The sequence below is a fragment of the Balaenoptera musculus genome, chromosome 7 (genome assembly GCF_009873245.2).
Source record: "Balaenoptera musculus isolate JJ_BM4_2016_0621 chromosome 7, mBalMus1.pri.v3, whole genome shotgun sequence".
NCBI lineage: Eukaryota > Metazoa > Chordata > Mammalia > Artiodactyla > Balaenopteridae > Balaenoptera > Balaenoptera musculus.
The window spans coordinates 61,200,623-61,225,127 of NC_045791.1; positions in this window are offsets into that span (position 1 = coordinate 61,200,623).

Sequence of the window (24,505 nt, forward strand, 5' to 3'; positions counted from 1 at the left end):
CTATGGAAGTCTGCTGCTCAGTTGTTCCTGCAAGAAAAACTTACTCAGCTGTGAGGAGTGTAGTGAGCTGACAGCCTCCAGCTGTTACAACTTCAGGATCTGCCTGAGCTTTCAAGGAAGGCCAGGCCTTTCCTGGGCAGCACCTAGCAATCTAGCTCTAGTACCGGGGCCTGGCTGTCTGCCAGTGCAGGATTCCTCTCACAGACAGCGTTTGCTCTGGAGCTCCCCAATGCACGGACCAAGATTTTGTCACATCTGAGTCGTGACTTGAAAGCTCTCCCCGGTCAGTCCTCTTCCTCCTGCTCTTTTTATCACCTACAGCCCTTACTTCCAATAACCCTTTTCTGTTCCTAACTCTGTCTTGGCATCTGCTTCCAAACGGGCCCTACTGATACTCCCCTATGAGTCTTCAAGATACTTTAGAGGTAAGGTCATGTCTTTACCATTGCATTTTAAATATCTATCATACAAGAGTTAAATAATAAACAATCAGGTAAATTTTCAATATAACTTAGATACAAAAGAAGCATAAATATAGGTACAGAGTTTGCTGGAGATGCCACATTTGAATCATTTTTGTTACCTGGGTTGTGTGTGTGCAAGTGCATGAATGAATGCTGTGTAGAAATTAGTAGAACATTTATGTGAAAGAGTTAAATTTATTATGGTTCAAGGTAAACTTTACCCCTATTTCTGGATGACTCCAACAGAGAAAACTTTGTCCCAACGCCATCTATAGATTCAGGTCATTAGAATATTATATCCCATCTGCACAACTGGAAATCATTTAGTAATCATTTTAATTCAGGAGACAGATTTTGAAAAAGATATCATAGGAAGATTAACATTTGTGTGCATAACAGATGAAAGGGAGAAGACTAAAAGCAAAATCATTCTAGGAGACATTTACAGCAACAGTTATTTTGGGTTATCACCATCAAAGAGATACTGGCTGATGCCTATAACATGCCAGACATTTTACATACATTTACATGTTTAATCCTCAGAAAAAGCCTAAAGTATATGTATTAAGATTGGGGGAAGAAAGGCTCGAAAGAAACTTTGTTCTAGGTCAAGTTCAAGTTCAACTTTCTCAAACTGCCTCCTATGTGGGAATAGGGATTCTTTTAAGACTAACATTGTTCGCAATAACTTCGTCTAAGTTAAAAAAAAAAAATGTGTGTATGTGTGTGGCAGGTGATCATTGCTCTGGGGCTTGGACTCCAAAACAGATAGGTAAAGAAATATAAGGCATGATCTGACAGGTAATATGAATACAGGTAAACAAGAGGTGAAGAAGTCTGGAAATCTAGAAAAAAGTCCATATAGGGAGCTAAATCATGGTACTTGGAGAAGGCAACAGATGGGTTAAAAAAATGCCATAAATGAACTGAGTCCAGAGAGACCCAAACAATAATATAATAAGGAGTCAAGTTCAGAGGCCAAGTTCAGATGTAAGAGCAGTCTTCTAGAACAGGGGTGGGCAAATTGTGACCATAGGCCAAATCTGGCCTGCTGTCTGTTTTTGCAAATAAAAATTTTTTTTTTTTTTTAATTAGTGGATGATGGATGGAGACAAGCTGGTGTAGATGATGACAACTAGTTTGCGTTTTTTTTTAATTTTATTTATTTATTTGTTTACGGCTGTGTTGGGTCTTCGTTTCTGTGCGAGGGCCTTCTCCAGTTGCGGCAAGCGGGGGCCACTCCTCATCGCGGTGCGCGGGCCTCTCACTATCGCGGCCTCTCTTGTTGCGGAGCACAGGCTCCAGACGCGCAGGCTCAGTAGTTGTGGCTCACGGGCCCAGTTGCTCCGCGGCATGTGGGATCTTCCCGGACCAGGGCTCGAACCCGTGTCCCCTGCGTTGGCAGGAGGATTCTTAACCACTGCACCACCAGGGAAGCCCCTGCAAATAAAATTTTAAAGGAACACAGTAACACTTGTTCATTTACTTATTGTCTATGGCTGCTTTCACATCATAACAGTAGAATTGAGTAGTTAGTTGTAATAAAGACCATATGGCCCAGAACACCTAAAATATTTACTCTTTGACCTTTTACAGAAAACGTCTCTTGACACCTGTTCTAGAAGGCTCTTATAATTGGGCTTGTGATCATAGATCTAAAGCAGGGGTTGGCTAAACATTTTCGGTAAAGGGCAGGATAGTAAACAGTTTAGACTTCGGGGCCACAGATGGTCTCTGCTGCATAATCTTTTTTGTTTATTTCCTCTCATTTAAAAATGTAAAACTATTCTTAGGTCACAAGCAGTACCAAACAGGTATATCTCCTAGGCAGTTAAAGAATCTTGAGGTATACAGGGTGACCACCTGTCCTGGTTTTCTAAGAACTGAGGTGTTCCCCAGACATGGGACTTTTAGAGCTAAAACCAGGAAAGTCCTGGGCAACCTGGGACATTTGGTCCCACTAAAAATGCCCCAGTGTGACACTGAAAGGACATGCTGCACCCTCTTCACCTTATGCCTTATGCCTAGAGAACTTTCCTTAACTGTGAGTTTGCAATAATTATTTTCCCTTGTGAGTGACCTTGATAAAGCATAAAATAGTCATTTTGGGTGGTTACCTTAATTTGCATTACACTCATGAAAAATAAAACTTCCTTTTTAGTTATTTATGAAAATGCTGTTGCTCAGGATAACAAGGTGCGTAAGAAGCACCGTCATAGGTTTCTACCGTGGCATGTGGGCATAGTCACAGTTTAGTCACCAGTGAAGTACAGCACACAACAGCCCTTCTTCTCACACTTGATGTCTGTCTTCTCACACTTTGTATTTGTGTTCATCTACAATGCAAAGGTTTTGTGTTATATAGTAATCATCTGAGATTTACTTTCCTGAGTTCAGTGGGAGAAACTGGCCCAAGTTAAACTTTGAGACCTTTCAGGTTTCTTTTTTTTTTTCTTTTTTGAAAGGGTAAAGGAGGAAAGCCTAAGAGAAATTCTTTAAAGCCACCAAATTCTAGAACATTGCATATCCACAGTCACCAGAATCTACTGCCTCAATGCATTTTCTCCCTCTTGTGGCTCATTCAAATGTTCTCAGTGTTGGGCTTCTCAAGGTGTCAGCCTGGAGACTGCAGGCTCCCTAGGGAATCCTGGGCAGTAGATGAGGAATGACTGAGGCAGGTAACCAGGCAGATGGACCTTCTGAGAGCCACTCAGATTGCAGAACCCAAAGACCCCAGAATGGTATAGGAAGTGCAGCTGAGTGTTTCTGAGATCCCCAGGAAAATGGGAGTCTCTGTAAGGGCTGAGAGCTGGCTGACTGTTAGAGGCTCAGCCATGCTGGCTCTCTCTCAAGTATAGAAATTCTTCTCTACTATCCACCAAACTTGCATACCCCACAGGTTCTGGTAATGGTCCCACCACTAACAGAAACCACCCCTGTTGGAAGGCCGTCTACAGTCATCTATTTTTACTTGTGCCTGCCCATTGCCATCTCACCTCCTTATCCCAAATTACTCATCAAACGTTTCTTCCAAGCCCCCTCAACAACTGTTTGGAGTGTGATTCTAGTAATATAAATGTATTCATCTCATTGCATAATACAATTTAGATAAAATTACAGGATGAAATCAATTCTTGACAGAGCAATGCAAGAAAGGAGAAGACAATAGGGGAAAGTGGAAGTAATTCAGGAAAAAGAAATCTTTCTAATATCCTCTAGTTGGAGAGTGGAGCTATGGAAGGGTGGCCTGAGTCCACCACTCCTTGGAGTTACTTTTCTAACCACAGAAAAGTAATATTAATGATACTAAGACCAGAGAAGGGGAACTAGGATTGCTGTTACACAGCGATTTTTTTTCTTTACTTTTTTTTTTTTTTTTCTGATCTAGCACCAGCAGGAAGGAAAAGTAATAATCTCCTAAGAGCCATTGTTATTGCTGAGGACCAAGAACAACCAAAAAAAGGTATCTGTTCAGATACCTTTTAAGAACTCTGAGGCATCTCTGCAACCGAAACTCTCACCAACTCATCAGTTTATTCCAAAGCCAGTGAAACTATTGAAAATCTGAAAAGCACCCAGCTTATTTCCACTGTCCAGATCTAGACCTCCCTTTAGTGCCTAACCCACCCTTCAAACCTCCAGAGAATCTTCTCAAATATCACCATGCTATTATTTTTAATTTCAATAGCTATTTAATTTATATTATTTCACCTAGACCATCTTATATGGCACACACACACACAATACACGTACAGATAATTTACACCCCAAAATATGGAATACTTCTTGAAAAAGGGAGCCATTCTTTGATTTACTTTACATTCCTAAAAATACCCCTTAAAACAATACATTATTTTTCCCATATTTGTGGAATAATGGGTTCAAAATAAATAGACTTTCCAGATAACTTGAGTTTTCATTTGGAATTTCCAAATAAGAAATATGTTTGAAAATAGAGAGGTGACAGGCATGTCCAGGGAGGTTACTTAATCAGACAGGGTGCTGCTCATTTGACTAATCCCTCTCCTTCCCTCATTTGAAGGGTACCTTTACTTTAGGATTATTTGCTTGAGTTTGTGGTTTTACTCTTAAAGCAAAGTTGAGGAGACTTATGAGACTTGAAACCAGATTGCAACTTACAGATTTTCTGTTGAGCATGATGCCCACAGCAAAAGAGAAAAGTCAGAAGTAAGAATGTGGCAATGGAGGCAAGGAAAGCAGGGTAAATCATAGAGGCTCTGCCATGGCCTTTAAAAAGAAACAAAAGGAAAGAAATTACCATGGGAAAGGGTAGACAGAGGGAGGAAACAATGGTATGGGAACTTACCAAGGAAAAGAATAGATTTCACATTGTCTTAAAGGTTGTTTTGCTAGACAGAAAAGAGAAATCAAGATAGATAATGGTTCAACCCAAGAAAAATGGATGAAGAAATTATGGTAAGCCATGTATCTATCTGCTGTCTTGAGATTTCTCCTGGACTCCCTAGTCTTGGCTTTCATTATTTTCTCTTACCTAGTAACTTCCAAAATCCCAGGGACAAATTCTAATCCTCTGTCTCCAAGTCTCAAATATAAACATAATTATTCTGGATTTAGAAATCAGGAGATTTGTGTTGGAATTTTAGTTCTGCAACTTATAAGCTGCTCGTCTACAGATATTTCATTCAAATTATTTGAACTTCAGTTTATTATTTGTAAAATAGGCCTAAGAATAGTGCCTAAAGTTGTTAGGATCTAACAAAATAACATGAGAAAATACCTTGAAAATACAAATCTTTATGCAAAGGTAAAGGTTTTAACTTATTTTTTATTTAATGTGGGTGTTTCATTGTTACCTACAATTTCATAAGTCTGAAAGCACATTTAATAGCTTACCACCCAGAACTGGTTATTTTTCCTTGTACTACATATACTAGTAGTTTTCCATTATTGTCTTACCTAGGTATGATAAAACTTAGGGTTATCTTAGAATCTTTCCCACCTTTAAATATTCCCTAAGTCCTGCTATTCCTTCTTTGCAGCATTGGAGGGGTGAATCCCTTGCCATTTTTACTGTTTCTATGTCTCTGTTCCTCTAGGAAACTACCTTTCACTCCTGGTTTGGAGCCCATCTTGCATACCACTGTTCAGCTCATCTACCTAAACCACTGCTCTTACCATCTTACCTCTCTTTGTGGATTCTTTCAGTAGTTGCCCCATTTAAAGTCAAATTCCTTGCCAGGTCTTATGACCAGCCACAATCTTGCCCTTCCTTAACCTTTCAGAAGATGTTCCCGGTACGAGTACTCTGGGCCTCCCAAATATTCTCTTTCAGTCTTGAGTAGCATGAACGTTAGTAATGGTAGTTTGGGGAAGGATTGGGATTAGGACCATGAGATGATTGAAATGATTACATTAGGAGTAACTGAGATGGTAGCATAAAATATTATGGGATCAGGGCTTCCTAAGGATACCTGTGCTTTTGCCTACTTTTCCCGTTTTGTTCATACATATAAATGGTCTATGTAATTTTCATTTCTTTTAAAAAATCATTTCTAGCTAAAACAATAGACTTATGTCCAGAAACAATACAGGAACTTTTGTATGAAGGGTTAAAACTCATCCAAATCAAGTAATAAGAGTTTTAAATACAAGAGTCCTTACACAAAGCCATCCCCCAAACACACACAGTCTTTTAACATTATCATTTTGTTTCTGAGTAATAGTGAAAAGAACATATAGCAGCCTTGTTGCAACACATTAAATCTTATTTTTTACATCGCTAACCAATATCAATTTGTGCCAAAGGAATACTTATAGTTGATGAAAGAATTAAATAGGTGGATGTAAGTCTAATTTTATCACAAAAACAATTTTCGTCCCCCTAATGCAATATTCATTTTTTTGTCAAATACCTCACTGAACTCTATTTATTGTTATGGGTCTGTGGGCTTTTTTTTTTTTTTTTAAGCATATTGTCCTGCCATATAGCATTGGTAAAGCTATTTCATTCCAGTCTGCCACCTTCTGTTCCTTCTCTAACTGGCCCCCAGATCGTGTCAAGTCTACCTCAGAGATGGTTTCAGAATAATGTCTAGAAGGAGAGGCCACAAGAATGTCTCTAAAGCATCTGTAAGTTTCTCAGAAAATGGCACTACCCACCTTCAGCTTGTGAAAAAGGTCTTGAAGGTTTTTGTAGACAGGATGATTATTACCTAGAAAATTTTCAAATCAGAAATAATCAACAGCCCAAGAGAACCTAAAATTGTCCTAAAACCCCCTCTATTGGTAATGTCATAACTAGGATATAACATGCTTTTGTTAAACTGTGTTCTGTATTTAAAGGTCTTTCTGTAGTAAGTTCTATTCTGAACAGCTGTCTACATACCTGGCTTTGATGGAGGTAGTAGATACAGTCTGACCCCCACGGTGGAGACAGCAAAAGATGGTCTCTTCTCTCAGTTGCCTCAGAGTCATATAGGAAGACTCAGAGCACAAGGGTGTAAAAGGACATCAAAGTTAGTGAAATATACCAATTGTGTGATACAGATAGCTAAGTGATTGTGCATGGCTAACTACTGAACAAATAGAAAATTGATCAAGGGGGGTTGCAGTATGACTCACCAGCCACGGGAAAGGGGACGTTGGGGCTCAGTCAACCTTAAAGTTACATTCAACACTTTTTATTTGATGCCAAAATGTAATTGAACATTGTTCATTATGATTTATGAAATTAACCAAAATGTTATCTCTGGGTTCTTTGCTTTTATGAATGAAGTTTAACTTGGTAAGAAAATACAATCTCTTTTCTTCCCTCCCTCCCTCCCTCCCTCCCTCCCTTCCTTCCTTCCTAAGTATATATAGAAGGGCATTCTGGCCATGAATTATTTGTAAATGTACATAGTCCCTGGATCATAGATTGTTTATGGGTATTCACACAGCTTGTACTTATTTAGCTTTAACCATTAGGCCCTTGGGAAGTGATACAACATAAGATGTTGATATGAGACAGACATTGTTTTCTCCTGTATTATTGTGTGTGTGTGTGTCTGTATGATTTATAAAAAGGATAGTTTGCTTCTGTGTTTCAAGTCATCAGGTATAGTGCTTGTAAGTATTTTATATAATATTTCAAAATGTGGGCCAATAGCTAAGGAAAGTATTCCCTGTTATGATATTACTGCTTAACAGTAAACCACTAACAGTCTCTGAATCCCTGGGTGGCACTGGGACTAAGTCAAAACACATGGGCTATGGGCAGTACATTTAGATGGAGTTCTATTGGATTTCAGCCCCTTGTTTCTCGCTGACTCTGAGGGGAAGCAAATCGACGGCAAAGATATTGCTTTTCAGTGGATCATTTAGAGTCCTCAGGGTGGGCTTCCCCTCAACTGCATGAGGATATAAATTAGTCACAGGAGTGCCCCGAATCACCACCGGTTGGACTAGTTTCTTCTGCGGGAACCCCATGCAGGCTGTGTGGCAAAAACTCCTGATTAGGTGATTGAAAGCTCCTTGAGGAAGAAAGAGGATACGTCTTTCCCCAATTCTGTTATTCCTTAACTACTACAACGGTGTTCTGCATACAGTAAGGCCCTATGAAATGTACCTGTAATGATAACTGTGGTAGCTTTTCAAAAGATGGTTACCAGGACTTTGTGACTTGTGCCTTTCTGTATTTTTTTTTCCTCCCCAAAGAATATTCACTAATGAAACTCTGACCTAGTAAAAAGTCTGAATAGAAGTCTAGGAAACAGGGCTGACTGTAGATGCTGGTGAGAATCTCTCAATGCACATTAGAGGCTTGGGAAGTCACCACCTCATTGCTGTTTCATTGTAGTTGTTTTTGTTGTTGTTGTTTATATTTGGTTTATGACATGTAAATGTTTATCTTAAGTCCATTGGGCAATGTTGGTAGTATTTCTCTTGCATACAGTAAATTCCTATGAATATTTGTTATCCAACCGTTTTTATTTTATACCACAGTAAATTCTCAAAACAGAATAATGATTTAATAATAGCTGTACTTTGTGCTCTAAGACTGTCAGTTATTCTGTAATATATTTGTACTATGTTGAGGAGAAAAGGAAAAAAAAAGGAAGATGACCAAAAGTTTAGCAGAGGCCACCCAAGATGATTTGTTCATTGCAACACAGTGGGAGCTAGTTTTGCCACAGTCTATATAACTGCTAAGGGATATACAGGAATAGGTAAAAGCATGAGTTTGGGAATCAAAAGATCTCTGTCCTAGTCTCACTGAGCTGTGCAATTTGGAGAAATTACAGAGCTTCTCTATGCCTTAGTGTTCTCCTCCTAAAACACTTTTTAAGACTTTCTTAGTTACAACACAACCAGTTTCTTGAATACATTTTTTCTTCACGAAGCACTAAAAAGTAAACTAGTTAAGCCATTCTCTGTGCACATCTTGGAACAAGAAAGTTCTGTTAATAGAGTAATCTCTTTAATTTCTTGTTGTATTCATTTATGATAACACATCTCAGAAACCTCAAAGACAGAAGGCAGAAAAATAAAGCTGAGAAATAAACAGGTTATTTAGCTCATGGGGAAGATGGCAAGCAAACGCTAGCACATTGTAAAACTTCTAGAATTTGTTGACTTGTGTGAATGTTAAAGCTCATTATTGGATTTTTTAAATGAAACTTTTTATTGCAAGCTGCCAAGCAGAAGCGTTAGTGTCCTAGACAAATAAAAGGGTACTAAATGGCCTTGTCATTGGCAGATTACGGGCTGTGATATAGAGATGAGAGACTTGATTCTTACAGATATTGTATCTGCTGCTGTGATCACCTCATTCTGAAGATGATGTAACATGATATAACTGATCATAAAAAATATTATCTGGTTGATCGCCCATACTTTGTTGAGCTGCCTTGAAAGACATATATATAGATGTTTTCCCCGTTTAAGTTTCTTTTCTTTGAGAATTGCAATAAGTAATCTTTTTAGGCAAAAACAGATCTTAAAAGCTCAGGCAGTTTTAACCATTCATGCAGAAGAACATTTCAATTGCTATCAAAATGGAAAATAATTCAACTCGCCTTTATTTCATAAATAAAAATAATAATTTTGGGACTAAGAAAAGGTCTAAACAATTTCTGATAATTTTTTCACAGGAATAAGTGTAAAATTATCAGGGTAAAACTGATGACACATGTTTGAACTCAAGAAATAAAATAAATTGGCAAAACATTATTTTAAGACTTCTTTTTCAAAATGTATTGTTAAGTAATATTTTCAGTTAGATGCAAATTTTTTTGTTGTTTACAATGTGTTCATCTTTTATGACTTTTCTCCAAAATTTTATTGGCCCTAAAAAGATGTTTACATTTTGTCAGAAACTATTGAGATTAAAGTTTGCAGCTATTAAGCATGTACAGTGTTAGCATTATTCTTTGTTCACTGAACATCCACAGCTCTCCCTGTGACAGGCTGTCAAAAAACGTGTCTCTGAAAAGACAGGTTAGCTTTTAGAGACAATCAGTGATGCAATTCTCAGTGATGTGCTACACCCCGCCAGAGTGCCCCTGAGTGTTCCTGTGTGCAGTGATGTGATGTCTGAACTATTTGTGTGCTCTGCCATAAGATAGCATTAGCAGATGTAATGGGAACAGATCACTCATTTGCAGAAATATTTATGGCAGTGCCTTCAAAGGACCGTTCAATCCACAGTTGCAACTGATGAAGCATGTAGCAAGGACTGTTTCTAAAACCACGTGGGCTAAAATGTCATCCTACAAGGCAGTTAAAATGTGTTAACTTAATATGTGTATGACCAGAGATTAGAAAACACTGGCTGTCATATCTGAGCAGATTCAATGCATGTGCATTTTCAGTAAAAGAGAAGTAAGAAATCATATTATGTTGAAAGGGCCAGGTTAAATTGCTTTAATAAAAGAGGAAGGCTTCCCTCTCGCATATTTTATACTGCCCAGCAAGGAACCTCTTCATATCTAAAATGCACCTTTTTTTGCTGGGCAAAGCTTTTTTTTTAATATTATAGATACTGTTTTCTGAGCAGTACTTAAAATCACACTTCACAGCACTCGAATGCAACACATTTAAATGTGAACCTGAACCAGTCTTACTCTTTTAAGCTGCTGACAAATTCTCTATCAAAAATGCATAGAAGATGAGTTAATTTAACAGATGGACATAAGTGTGATGTTGGCCACAAACAATAGCTTTCATCTCTCATAGGCAGCATTACATTCTTTTGTTAAGCACCTCACTGTGCTTTAATTATTGAATGTCTTTTAGTCCCAAAGATCCCTAGAAGTAGGTCATAAAATATTGTGCCCCGCCAATGGATGCTGCAAATCTTTGTCAAAAGTTTGCCAGAAGTATTGAGAAATTCCTGAAAGGACAAGGAGAGAAGGCTAAATGCATTCAGCTAAAAGCTCAGGAATACCACAGGGATGTAACTTTTGGACATTTTTTAATACTATCATTACTTTGGGCTACTTAGTGCAGTGATAATTTACTAAATAGGAGCAATTTACTAAAGAGACTCCAGAAATGTAAAAGAATTATTGCACCTCTGAAATAAGTACACAGCATTTGCGCTGAAAAGATGACCCAGCGTTTTCCAATAAAGTTGATTTACTACTTAATGCACATCTGAAACAGCGTAGTGTTGGTTCAGAGAGCAGTTTGTAGCAATTTGATTTACACTAATCAAATGAAATGGTGCATTTTCCTGACACGTAAATGAAGTACACATTTTTTTAAAACTTACTTAAGAAAATAGCTATTCGAGATATTTCGTCATGATGGAAGCTAGCAGACATTTCACACTTACATTAAATTGATGAAGGTTAGTTGTCTCTAAAGATACGTCTTTGTAATCATCCATCTTGTAAGTTTACTTTAAGAAATTAAAAGTTCATCCTTCTAATTTTATTTAACTTCACATCAAAAATATTTTTAAATATATAAGCAACATGGAGGGTAGAATGAGAAAGTCCAGCCAAATACAAGTTCTAAAAGGAAAGAAAATATTATCTAAGAAATGATGCCATTAAATGTTTTTCTTAAAAAGATGGACTGGGTGTGTGTGTGTGAGGGCAGCAATTTTATAAAGTTTATGTCCCACACACGGGTACTGAGCACTTGCTATATGCCAAGCACAGTGCTAGGTGCTTGAAATGCAAAATTGCATACAACATGGTCCTTTAATTTAACAAATTCATATTTATTATTGGAGATAACTTGGCATTACTGAATCATCTAAGAGGGCATCCAAACCAGATCTGGCAGTTTAGAGAGATCTCCCAAAGCCTGAGTTGAGCTGGAAGAACAAATAGTTAGTTGTTTTTCAGGTTAATAGTAGTGTGTATCTGTTTAGGGCCAATGGACAATGTGTCTAGAGGGTATTCGAGGCAGGAAATATGGCTTAGAAAGAAGCATGGGTATATGAGCATGTTCTCCAGATAGGGTAGGACCTAGTGCGGTGGGAGAGTAGAGAGCAGATGGGGAGAGGTGAGACAGAGCAGGGTGGGAGTGGGTAAGCAGATGTCACAGCATGAAGGACTCACAGGCTTTGCCAAAGAACCCAGGACTAATTCTGAGGGTCCTGAGGAACTATAGAAGGCTCTCAAGCAAGGCAGCAACATGATTATATTTGTCTTTTAGGAAGAGAAGTGAAGAATTGAGATGGGTAAAAAAAAAAAAAAAAAAAAAAAAACGAGGGAGGGAGATACATTACAAGGGGTTGTAGTAAAAGTGAAGATGTAAACTAAGTCATTCACAGTAGAAGAGAGAGATTTGACAGATATTAAAGTGGTAGAATCAAGTTCAACTCAAGGTGGGTTCTATGTGACAGATGAGTGAGAGGTAGGACTTAAGTACAAAGTCCAGTTTGGGCTGTGTATGTGTGTGAGAGATAACTAGAGGGTAACATTGACAGTAACCAAAAAATAAGAAAGAGGAGGGGCAAGTTTGGGGGAGAAAGATGATACTTATATTGTGTTTAATGCAAATCTGGAGCTCATTGGAGAGATTTGGGCTGGGATATAGATTTTTAAGTCATTGGAATAAAGAAGATCATTAAACTTACGTGTGTGTAAGATATTTAGGGAAAATACACAGAGAAGAAAAACAGCTCAAGGCAGGACTATTAGGGGAAAATAAAAACATAAGTACTATTGAAGAAATGCAAATCTATAGAGCAGACTTTAAAAAAGACATCCAGAAAAGCCCAGGAAAAGGAAAAATGCTTTAAAGAAGACAAGAAGAAAGAATTTCAAGAAAGTCAAAGTCATTTAATTATTTAAGGTTTGCAGTGAAGTAAATTAACATAAGGATTGAAGAAAGTTCATTGGAATAAAGAAGAAGTTTCAAGAGAGGATGGGGTTGGGGAGACCTGATGACAATGGGCTGGAGAAGGAAAAGGAGAAGAGAAAATTATACCAGTAAGTGTAAGCAAGCAAGAGCGGGAAAGTGTAGCAGTTACAGAAGGAGGTAGGACCAAGGGATGTTTCTATTTTTAAGAAGAGAGAGGTGAACAACTTTATATTTTGAGAATGAAAATGAAATGAAATGAAAACATGACAGAGGTTGAAGGCAGAACCAAAAGAGAAGATGGTGATGGCTCAGTCTCTGAGTAGGCAGGTAATGGTGCTACCCAGGGAAGGAAGAGGCAGAGCTACCACTGCAAGGAACAAAGGGGGAAGAAGAGATTTGGATGCAGACAAGTTTAAAAGTTAGGAGGATTGAGGCATTGCGTGGGGGTGGGCTGGGGCAAATCACACAGTAGTGAATAGATTGGTGTTATTGCAAGTGAATGGTCTCTAACTCCAGCCAGATCTCAGCACTGCCTGAAAATCCACTTGTGTGTCTTTAGTGAGGTCCCTTAACCCCTGAGTGGAATAACTCTGAGGATAATATTCTGCACTGACTCTTAGATTTTTCCATTTTACCCAGATTTTACCTACAGTGGTAACTTGTTTGATAACACATGCTTTAATGCATGTGTCCCCTTTCCTGTGTCACTTCCCCACTCCCCACTAATGTTTCCTGGAATCACATTCCAAATAAACAATTTTTATTCAAATCCTTTTTGCAGGTGTGGTTTCTGGGGAAGCTCAAACTAAAACAAATAAGGCGCATAAAATAATGCCTGGCAAATAATAAGCACTCAATAAATTTTTTATATGTAAATCATAAGGGATAATAAGGGGAATAAATTATATTGTCTATATAAGGTGCTTAGTTAGTTCCTGGCACATAGAATGTGCTCCCTAAGTAGCCATGTTGTTGGCAACTGGGAAAGGCTATTTAGTTTCTAGGATCTGTGCCATGTAGAGTTTAGGAGAATGACCAGCTTCTACCTGGGATGAATCAAGAGAAGCAGATGCCACCAGAAAGAGCCAGGCAGAGAGATGGAGGCAGTATTCATAGAGTGGTTGAGGAATGAAAGGTAGTTCCACATGAAAGAAGGCTTTTTTAGGCTGCTGTGGGCACATTTGGGAGGTCAGTAGGGAAAGAGCAGAGAATGTACATGTGAGCAGAGGAAGATATAGAGAGATAAGCAGAGGTTTTCATTCGGGATGGGTGATCAAGGATGACTGAAATGAGGCAGAGTGGGATGAACTGACCCCGTGGTACCACATAAAGTTGCTTCACTCTATCCCAGGCTGAGACTCTAAACCTAATGGAGCTAGCAGTTGACAGAAGGAGCTGGAGTTTGGAAGCTGAGCCCATTAGTCAGACATAGCGTTACTGAATCCAAGCCCATATACTGCTTCCTTCACAACAGGCCAATAAATTAAGAAACAGGGTGCTGGGGCAAGGAATAGTGACTTTATTTGGAAAGCCAGCAGACTGAGAAGATGGTGGGCTAGTGTCCCAAAGAACCATCTTACTCAACTTAGAATTCGCACTTCTTTTATACTGAAAGAGAGAGGGTGTGGATGGTTCCTGGTGCGGGCCAGACCCCAGAGGGGATATGATTATCCTTGCAGCTATCCACCTAGGCCTGGTCAAGATGTTCCTGTAAACCTCCAGCAAAACAAAGGTTATTCTCTGTTCTGCAACTTTTTATCTCTATATGAATGAAAAGTGTTATACCTTTAAAGGTCAAGCCTGGAAGGCAGAGCCTTGAGAAAGGCCTATTATGTATATTTCAGGCTATAGGCAACATTCTTTTACTGTTGGAGACAAAGGCGCAGAGCCAACAAGACTAAGCACAGGCAACAGAGCACAAAGGTTAGGGCTAAAGGAATATTTTCAATATGGAGTCAGGTTTGTTCTTCTCTATTACAGTTGTAATATACATTGACAGATGGGTGTCTGCGGGTTGAACCAGGACAAGCAGTGATAACCTAAAGGAAGAAAAACAGAACATGTTCATTAACCTGAGTCTTCTCTTGGTTCTATTGTACATAATAATCATTCCTAGGCTGATGTAACTTCCTGTGCCTTGAGAGTAATAGTCTGTAATTACAAGCAAATATGTACCAAGTTCCTAGTATTGCAAAACCAATTATGTGCAGTGATTCCTTAAATACTCCATTAGAGAAATTTGAACACAGACATGGGGATAAAGGGGAGAATTTAGTCCCTACCAGTAGAATATAAATTCAAGCCTATGAAATGAGCCCTGTGTGCTGCCTTGGTGAGCTGCAGTGAAATGATGATTCATCAAGCATTTATTTTGCACCTGTCACATGCTGGGAGCTTCACTTACGTTGTTGCATTTATGAAATGTCTTCAGGTAGGAAACAGTGCAGGTGTCGCAGTTTTAGCTGCAGTTTTGCGGTCTGGATTTCTTTTGGTCATGCAGCATTTCAGCAGTCAGGAAGAGAAGGTAAAGCTCCACTGCTTCCTCAAGGCAGTGACAATTAGAGGATATCGCTAGCTCCCTCTATCTAGCTGTGACAATCTCCCATTCCACCCTGAAGTCCTCTCAGCCCCTCATCACATATTGTATGCCTCTAAGGTGATGAATTGTAGAAATAAGGGAAAACAGAGGGGAAAGGCTGAAATAAGATTTTAAAGAGAGAAAAAATGTGAGACAAGAAAAGAAAAAGTAAAAATAAAAATGGAGACCCAGGAGTGACAAAAACATTATATAGAAAATAAGAAAAAGATGGTGTTTGAAAATGAGCTCTTTGCTTATGTCAGGATGCTTATTTCTACACCTAAAGCACACATTCAACCTAGATGACAAAATAGCATGTAATCTAGTCACATGGGGGAAAGGAAGTTGCAGATATTTTTCCAAAGCCATTATGAAAAAAAAAAATTTATGCAGATATTTTTCCAAAGCCATTATGTAAGGCAGAGGCCTTACATTTCTGCTCCTATTCAGAATAATCTTACAAGTCAGAGAAGGTGGAAACAATGTTCAGTGTTTGTAAAACTGTGGTTGAAGAAAGCTAGGTTCTGATTTCAGAATCCAAATCACAAGCTCTTTGCATTTAATTGTGACAAAAATGGAGGGTTTTTATTAGGTAGGTGTTCGTAGAGAAAAAATCAAATAAGCATTAGGGGATTTTAAACCCCTGATGAGGTAGTTACCTGCTGCATTATTTAGAACACTTGGGACTCCAACTTCTGCCCTTTTGTGTGCCAAGCTGCCGCTGACTGATGTAAGAGCTTCAGAATTTCTCCCTTAGGAGGTATAATCAATGAAAATCCTTTACGAAGACTAGTCCCTGAGGTGTGTCCTCCCACTGCTAGACATCTAAGGGATGATCTTTTTCACAAATCATATTAACTCACTACCACAATAACAGTAATGCTCATTGTTAAGTTGCTAAATTTTACAAATTAATGAATGACAAGATGATGGCATAGGTCAATGGTACATGCTTATGTTTCAGAATTATGCTTAATACTGATTAAGAGTTTGATTTGCATGTTACACCTCCACCTATCTGAATAAAAAGGCGATGAGAGTGGAGGCACCAAACGTTATTAGAACTCCACAATTATATTACATTTTTGCGAAAAATGGAATGAAACTTTCTGATGTCTCATAATTACTACAGTGTATTAGCAAAATTTTATTATGCAATTACAACATTAGCTACAACAAACATAAATATTTCTATGTGTTCTTGATTAGAGCACTTTCATAATCACTGTTCACTTGTGTATAAATAGTTTACATACAACTAGAAGCACTTTATATGAATTAAATTAAGATAAAAGTGGGATTTCAAACTTTTAAGTTTGCTTTTTCTACGAACGGAAATTATTATATGGACAGTAAAAGGGATAAAACTGACATTGCACCGCAGTATAACCTGGTGGCTCTAAGTGCCTTGACCTGGGTTCAACTCCTTGCCCTGCCACCTATCAGCCATGACACCAGGAACAAGTTGCTTCACTTGTCTGTCCCTCAGTTTTCATATCAATAAAATAGGAGCGCCAACTATAATGAAAACACTTTCTAGGCTTATTGTACAAATGAAATGCATTGATAGATCATGCCACTTAGAACAGCACCTGACACATAATAAGCACGGCATGAATGATGGTGATTAATACCACTATTATTGCTTGATTGTCAGAGGAGCTACTAATCTAAATCATCAGGATTAGGGTCTTTAATAAGCTTTCTCCAAAGATCCCAAAGAACTCTAGGTAGGCAAGGCAAGTAATCAACAGAAAAAAATTTTTTTCCCTTAACGATGCAAAGTAGCAGCAGCGTGCTGAAACAGTTACGGCAGGTCAGTGCTAAAGGCCTGACTCCCATTCAGATAGCATAATGAAACAATGGTAGGAGTGAAAGAAGCAGGAGTCTGCCAAAGAAGGAAAACTCTTCATCCCTCTCCTCCCTGAGGAAGTCTTCCACCCTTTCCTCACTCCTCTTCTAGAAAGAAATCTAAGGGCTCAGAGTTGAGGAATTTACTGAGGCCATCTTTATCAGTGGGGGAAGGGGAAATGGGACCACTGCTCATTGGCTTCCTCTTGTAGCACGAGGAAGGGGCTGGTCCAGAACCTATTTTCTTGAAGCAAAACCGTCACTTGCATTCTCTTCTTCAGTCCCTGCATTTTTTTCTGCTTATTTTTATTTTATTTTATTTTTTTTGAAGTATAGTTGATTTACAATCTTTCAGGTGTACAGCAAAGTGATTCAGATATATATATATATATATTTAATATATATTCTTTTTCAGATTCTTTTCCATTATAGGTTATTACAAGATATTGAACATAGTCCCCTGTGCTATACAGTAGGTCCTTGTTGTTTATCTATTTTATATATAGTAGTCAGTATCTGTTAATCCCAAATTCCAGATTTATCCCTCCCCTGCTCCTTTCCCCTTTGGTAACCATAAGTCTGTTTTCTATGTCTGTGAGTCCGTTTCTGTTTTGTAAATAAGTTCTTTTGTATAATATTTTTTAGATTCCACATGTAAGTGATATCATATGATATTTGTCTTTGACTTACTTCACTTAGTATGATAATCTCTAGGTCCATATAATAATCTCTAGGTCCATATACATATGATATATACATATATCATATGTATACATATCCAGTGGAGTATTACTCAACCATAAGAAAGAATGAAATGATGCCATTTGCAGCAACATGGATGGATCTAGAGATTCTTCTGTCCTTTCTGCAGCCAACCAAAGTATGGTGAAATCCTGCCTCAGGGCTTTAGGCACAGCGAGAATAAAGGCCCCTGGGCTATGTGCTACAGTCCAGTTTACCAGAGCATTGCTTGGTAAATGCTATCGACCCTTCCTTTTACAAATTGCTTGGACTTCAGGATAAGAGCCCAGCTAACAGTAAAGTGATAATCTGCTTACTTGGACTATCATTCCTTGTTTGTAGCTATATCTTCCATTTGGTTGTGGTCTGGAGTAGGATTTGGACACTCCTAAATCCTTTCACAAATCCCATCTAAAAACACCCCAATCCCAACACAATCCCTAACATCACCTAATGATGTTAGGAAATAGGTCCATTGAGAAAAAGTAACCTGCCCAAGGTTACATGGTAGTTAGTGGTAGCCCTGTGGCTTGAAGTCAAGTTTCCTGATTCCCATTTTAGTGTTCAAAAATTTGATTAAATAGTTATAATAAGATGGACAAAATACAGAAAACTTCCAACAACTTGAAATATACAGGCCTACCTCAGAGATATTGTGAGTTCAGTTCCAGACCATGGCAATAAAGCAAATATTGCAATAAAGGGACTCACACAAATTTTCGGTTTTCTAGTACATAGAAAAGTTATGTTTACACTCTGCTGTAGTCTGTTAAGTGTATAATAGCATTATGTCTAAAGAGCCAAATGTACATACCTTCATTCAAAATACTTTATTACTACAAAATGGTAAGCATCATCTGAGCCTTCAGTGAGTTGTAATCTTTTTGCTGGTGAAGGGTTTTGCCTCGAGTTTTATGCCTGCTGACTGCTCAGGGTGGTGTTTCCTGAGGGTTGGACTGGCTGTGGCCATTTCTTAAGATGGGACAGCAATGAAGTTTGACACATCTATCGACCCTTCCTTTTACAAATAATTTTTCTGTAGCAAGTAATGCTTTTTGATAGCATTTTACGCACAATAAAACTTCCTTCAAAACTGGAGTAGATCTTCTCAGACACTGCCACTGCTTTATCAACTAAGGTTATGCAGTGTTTTAAATCCTTTGTTGTCATTTTAACAATCTTCACAACATCTTCAACAGGAGTAGATTCCATCTTAAGAAACCACTTTCTTTACTCATCCATGAGTAGAAACTCCTTGTTTGTTCAAGTTTTATCATGAGATTGCAACAATTCAGTCACATCTTCAGGCTCCACTTCTAATTCTAGTTCTCTTGCTGTTTCCACCACATCTGCAGTTACTTCCTTACACTGAAACCTTCAACCCCTCAGTCATCCATAAGGTTTGGAATCACCTTCTTCAAAACTCCTGTTAATGTTGATCTTTTGACTTCTTCCCATGAATCGTAAATGTTCTACATGACATCTAGAAAGGTGAATCCTTTCCAGAAGATTTTCAATTTAGTTTGCCCAGGTGCATCAGAGGAATCACTATCTTTGGCAGCTATATCCTTACAAAATGCATTTCTTAAAGAATAAAACTTGAAAGTCAGAATTACTCTTTAATCCATGGGTTGTGGGTTGGATGTTGTGTTAGCAGGCACGAACATAACATTAATCTTGTACATCTCCATCAGAGCTCTCGGGTGACCGGGTGCATTGCCAGTGAGCAGTAATATTTTGAAAGAAATCTTTTTGAGCAGTGGGTCTCAACAGTGGGCTTAAAATATCCAGTAAACCATGTTATAAACAAACGTACTGTCATCCAGGCTTTGCTGTTCTATTTATAGAGCAAGGCAGAGTAGATTTAGCATCATTCTGAAGGGCCCTAGGATATTCCAAGTGGTAAAGGAGCATTGGCTTCAACTTTAAGTTACCCCTAAAAAGACAGCCAGCCTGTCCTTTGCAGCCAGACATTGACTTCTCCTCTCTAGCTATGAAAGGCCTAGATGGCATCTTCTTCAAGTGGAAGGCTGTTTCATAGACATCAAAAACCTGTTGCTTATTGTAGCCACCTTCATTGATTATCGTAGCTAGGTCTTCTGGATAACTGGCTGCAGCTTACACATCAGCACTTCCTGCTTCACCTTGCACTTTGATGTTATAGAGACAGCTTCTTTTCTTAAATGTCATGAACCAATCTCTGCTAGCTTCAAACTTTTCTTCTGCCCCTTCCTAACCTCTCTTAGTCTTAATAGAATTGAAGAGAGTTGGGGCCTTGCTCTGGCTTAGGCTTTGGCTTAAGGGAATGTTGCAGCTGGTTTGACCTTCTATCCAGACTACTAGAACTTTCTCCATATCAGCAATAAGGCTGTTTCACTTTCTTATCATTCATGTGTTCACTGGAGTAGCACTTTTAATTTCCTTCCAGAACCTTTTCTTTGCATTCACAACTTTGCTAACTCTTTGGCTGAAGAGGCCTAACTTTCAGCCTATCTAGGTTTTCAATATGCCTTCCTCAGATATTTCTCAAAGCTTAAACATTTCTTGCTTTTGATTTAAAGTGAGAGACGTATGACTCTTCCTTTCGCTTGAACACTCAGAGCCCATTGTGGGGTTATTAATTGGCTTAATTTCATTTTTGTTTTGTCTCAGAGAATAGGGAGCCCTGAGGAAAGGGAGAGAGACAGGGGAATGGCTGTTCGGTGAAGCAGACAGAATATAAACAACACTTATAAATGAAGTTTGCCATCTTACATGGGCACTGTTTGTGGTACCCCAAAACATTTACAATAGTAACATCAAAGATCACTGATCACAGATCACCAAAACAAATATGATAATAATGAAAAAGTTTGAAGTTGGGAGAATTACCAACGTGTGACATGGAGATACGAAGCGAGGAAATTCTGTTGGAAAAATGGCACAGATAGACTTGGTCTACGCAGGCTTGTCACAAACCTTCAATGTGTAAAAAACACAATATATGCTAAGCACAATAAAACAAGATAGTCCTATCATTTTTACAGTGCGCAAGCGTACAGTCTCCTTTTGTATAGAACTGAAGTCTTAGCCAAGCTTTACTTTTTTCTTCCAAAATCCTTTTCATGTTCTTAGCCAGATTCCCACTTAGGCAATTACATCCTGTTCATATAAACTGTCTTTATATCTCATTTGGACAGAGCACACTTCCATCTAATTTGTCTTGCTCTCCTAACTGGCTTTGCAGGCTTTTTGTGTGAGCTTGGAATTTCTGTGCTTCTTCTCTGCACTCCAGTACATCCTTAGGGAACCATCAAATAAATTAGCTTTTTCAGTGTGCTAAATGGTACCCTGGTGCCCTGAAAGAGTTAATTCACCTCGGATAGGTGAGCAGTTATTCACTCAAGAACCATGACTGTGACTGACCCAAAGGGAGCGGTAACAATCCAGGCATATGGCCAATTAGCCACATGCTGGCTCAGCAGACATTCAGTAGGTAGGTACCCAACCATTGTTTATGCCCCATTGGAAGTGACTCAACCATGGAGAACATGTGACTGGTTCAACTGAGTCCCAGGTCACCCTAGGTGTAAAGGTGAGAAGTAGTTCTGCCTAAGAACACCTATTTAGATTTACATCTGACTTCTGAGGGATGAGGAGGGCTCTGTTTTTGTTTACAACCAGCCCTCGGGACTCCTGAGTATACACATTGGTTCTGCAATGGCCCTGCCCAGATAGGATATCATATTCCACAAAGGAGCATCTCAGGGGTTCCAACTGAAGGAAAAAATAAGTAATTATGGGGTGTTATTCCATCCTCTAGTACTATTCAATAGAAATATAATGTAAACCACATATATAATTTAAAATTTTCTAGTACTATATTAAGAAAATTGAAAATAAATAGGTAAAATTAATTTTAATCATGTCTTTTATTTATACCCACAATATTGTCATTTCAACATGAAATACATATTAATGAGATATTTTCCATTCTTTTGTTTGTACAAAGTCCTTGAAATATGGTGTGTATTTTATAGTTAAAGCACATCTCATTTCAGTACCAGTCACCTTTCAAGTGGTCCATAGTCACATGTGGTGATGGCTGCCATATTGGCAGCACAGCTCTAAAGGTGGTCTGAATTGGTATAGTCTTGGAAAGGACCACATTTTGCTCTCTTCCCTACCTGTTTTTTTTTTTTTTTTTTTGGCCAGGAAAATCCAAATCACCTGAGCTTGCTCAATTCTTTGTAAGTTTGGTCCTGCATCTTCAGAATGTTCTACAGACTTGACCAGTTTTCATAAATGTTTGCACTGTGGGACACTTGTATGCTTTTTATCTCAATTCCTGGCATAAAAGCCAGGCTGGAATATGATGAAAGTAGAGCTATAGCATTTCCAGACATGTGGAAACTAAGAGGAAAAGAATCTGTTTTTCCTTCTTTTTCCTTGAGGTAGAGGGGAGGTGAGAAATATTAAAATATTAAAATTAAAATGGAGTTCAACAGTTTCATGAAACATTAAGAATCCACTATGAGCCAGGCCCTTATGGCACAAAGATGAAAAAAGCCATAATTATAGCAATTGAGAAGATTGTAGTTTAGCGGAGAAGACTGTCCCAAGAATGATTTGATATGCTATAGAAGGTTAATGAGAGGTAAGCACAAGTTTTATTTGAGCAAACTGTGTGGTATTTAACCTAACCTGGGATACAAAGACACCTTCTTGGAGGAAATGGGAATAACAATAGTGAAAGCTTGGATGCCCCAGATGAGAATAACTAGAAGTAGAGCACCACCTGAAACCTAAAGCATGTACGTCATGCTATGAGCTGACTTTTTTTCTGTAAGTGATGGGTAGCCATTGGGACTTTCTAAGGGAGTTACCAAATTAGGTTTGTGTTTTAGATGGATTACTCTGACTACTTTATGGAGGGTGGATACAAGGGGTGGGAGAGGGGGCATAGGAGCAGAATAGAGGAAAGGAGACAAAGTAGGGGGCTGATACAAAAGTGCAGTGACTGACCAAGGGGGAGGGACCAGCCTAAGGCCATCGTAGATACACAGGAAGTAAAATCAGTAGGTCTGGGTAATTGGTTAGATCCAGGAGACAAGATTCAAAGCAACTAGGCAGAGATTTCAGGAAGAAAGTCAGCGTAGAAGTGAAGATGGTTACTTTTATTTTTGAAAAGCCTGAATGTGCATCTGCAACATCGCCATGGACTTCACCAATAGGCAGTTACATACAGGTCTGATGCTAACTCACGTAGATAGTAAATAATACCTACTATTTACAGATCATTCAATGAGGTCAAGGACTTAACATTTGTAACTCCATTTAATGGCCAAAGTGACCTTATGAGGCATAAATTATTACGATCAATTTTACAGATGTAGAAGATCAGGCATAAGTGTCACAGTTAGTAAGTTAATTGGATCACACAGGAGCCAAGATTAAAACTCCAGGCAGTCTGAACCCATAGCCTCCAATTGTACTCAAAATTTTATCCTAGTCATAATACCATAGGCTAAAACTCATGAGTGGCGATGATATCGCCCAAGATGAGGATGAAAAGAGATCAGTGGGTCAAGGACTAAACATTTTATCACTTATAATAAACTTGAAAGTGCATTGCTTTTCACATTTAAATATATGATAAATAACTTATTTGCTTACAAATTTAGCATGTTTGGTTTGAAAGCTTGAAAGAATAGACTGTTAATAAATTATAACTTTATAAATGAAATGTTGCCCTTCTAACAGTTTTTAGTTATGAAGTAAGGTATAACTAATTACAATAATTTGATTTTAAATATTTTATATTAGTTTGTAACAAATGGTTCAATACTTACACTATCTAGGTTCTCTTTGTTTTTGCCAATTTATGAAGAAGCCAAATTTTAAGAAGAAAGGAAACTAATAATACTAAAAATTTAAACTTAAGACAATTTTAAGACCTGATAACTTCCATAGTGTTAAGTGGTCACACAAAACTATCACTGTCTGGAAAGAAACCTCTTCTGCCCACTGTCTGCCACCAATTTCCCCATCCTACCTCCCGCCATTTTTATCTTTTCAGTGGTAAGAAAATAAATGATTATGTTAAAAATCATTTAATGAAACTTTCCCATAGGATGATTATCTATGTCTATTTATTTTTATTGTGTTACTGTCATTATCAGAGCTTTTTGCTTGGTGCCCCACTTGAACAGGGGTTCCAAAACCCAACACTTTATAGGGCCCAAGGTCCCCACTCCTCCTCATGGCCTCCATTTCTGTTTTCTATACCAAGAGTCTATTTAGATACTGTTAGATAGTTGCTGTTTGTATACAAATCAAGACACCACTTAGGACCCCAACACTGTCACCCACTCGCCTGAGCATTAATGATCACCCCCTTACACTAACGCTACCCTCGCCCACTGAAGGTGGCCTGGCTACAGCCCGTTTGATATGACCTTTGAATGTTATAATTGGGTGACTCTCAAAGTCTAGCTCTTACAGCCTGATTAGGTCTCTGAGAAATGTTATCATGTATTTCTAGCTTCCCTCTTTCGGTACCAGCCTGCCATGGAGTGCCCAACATGGCTCTTGGCAAAAGGTGTTTATA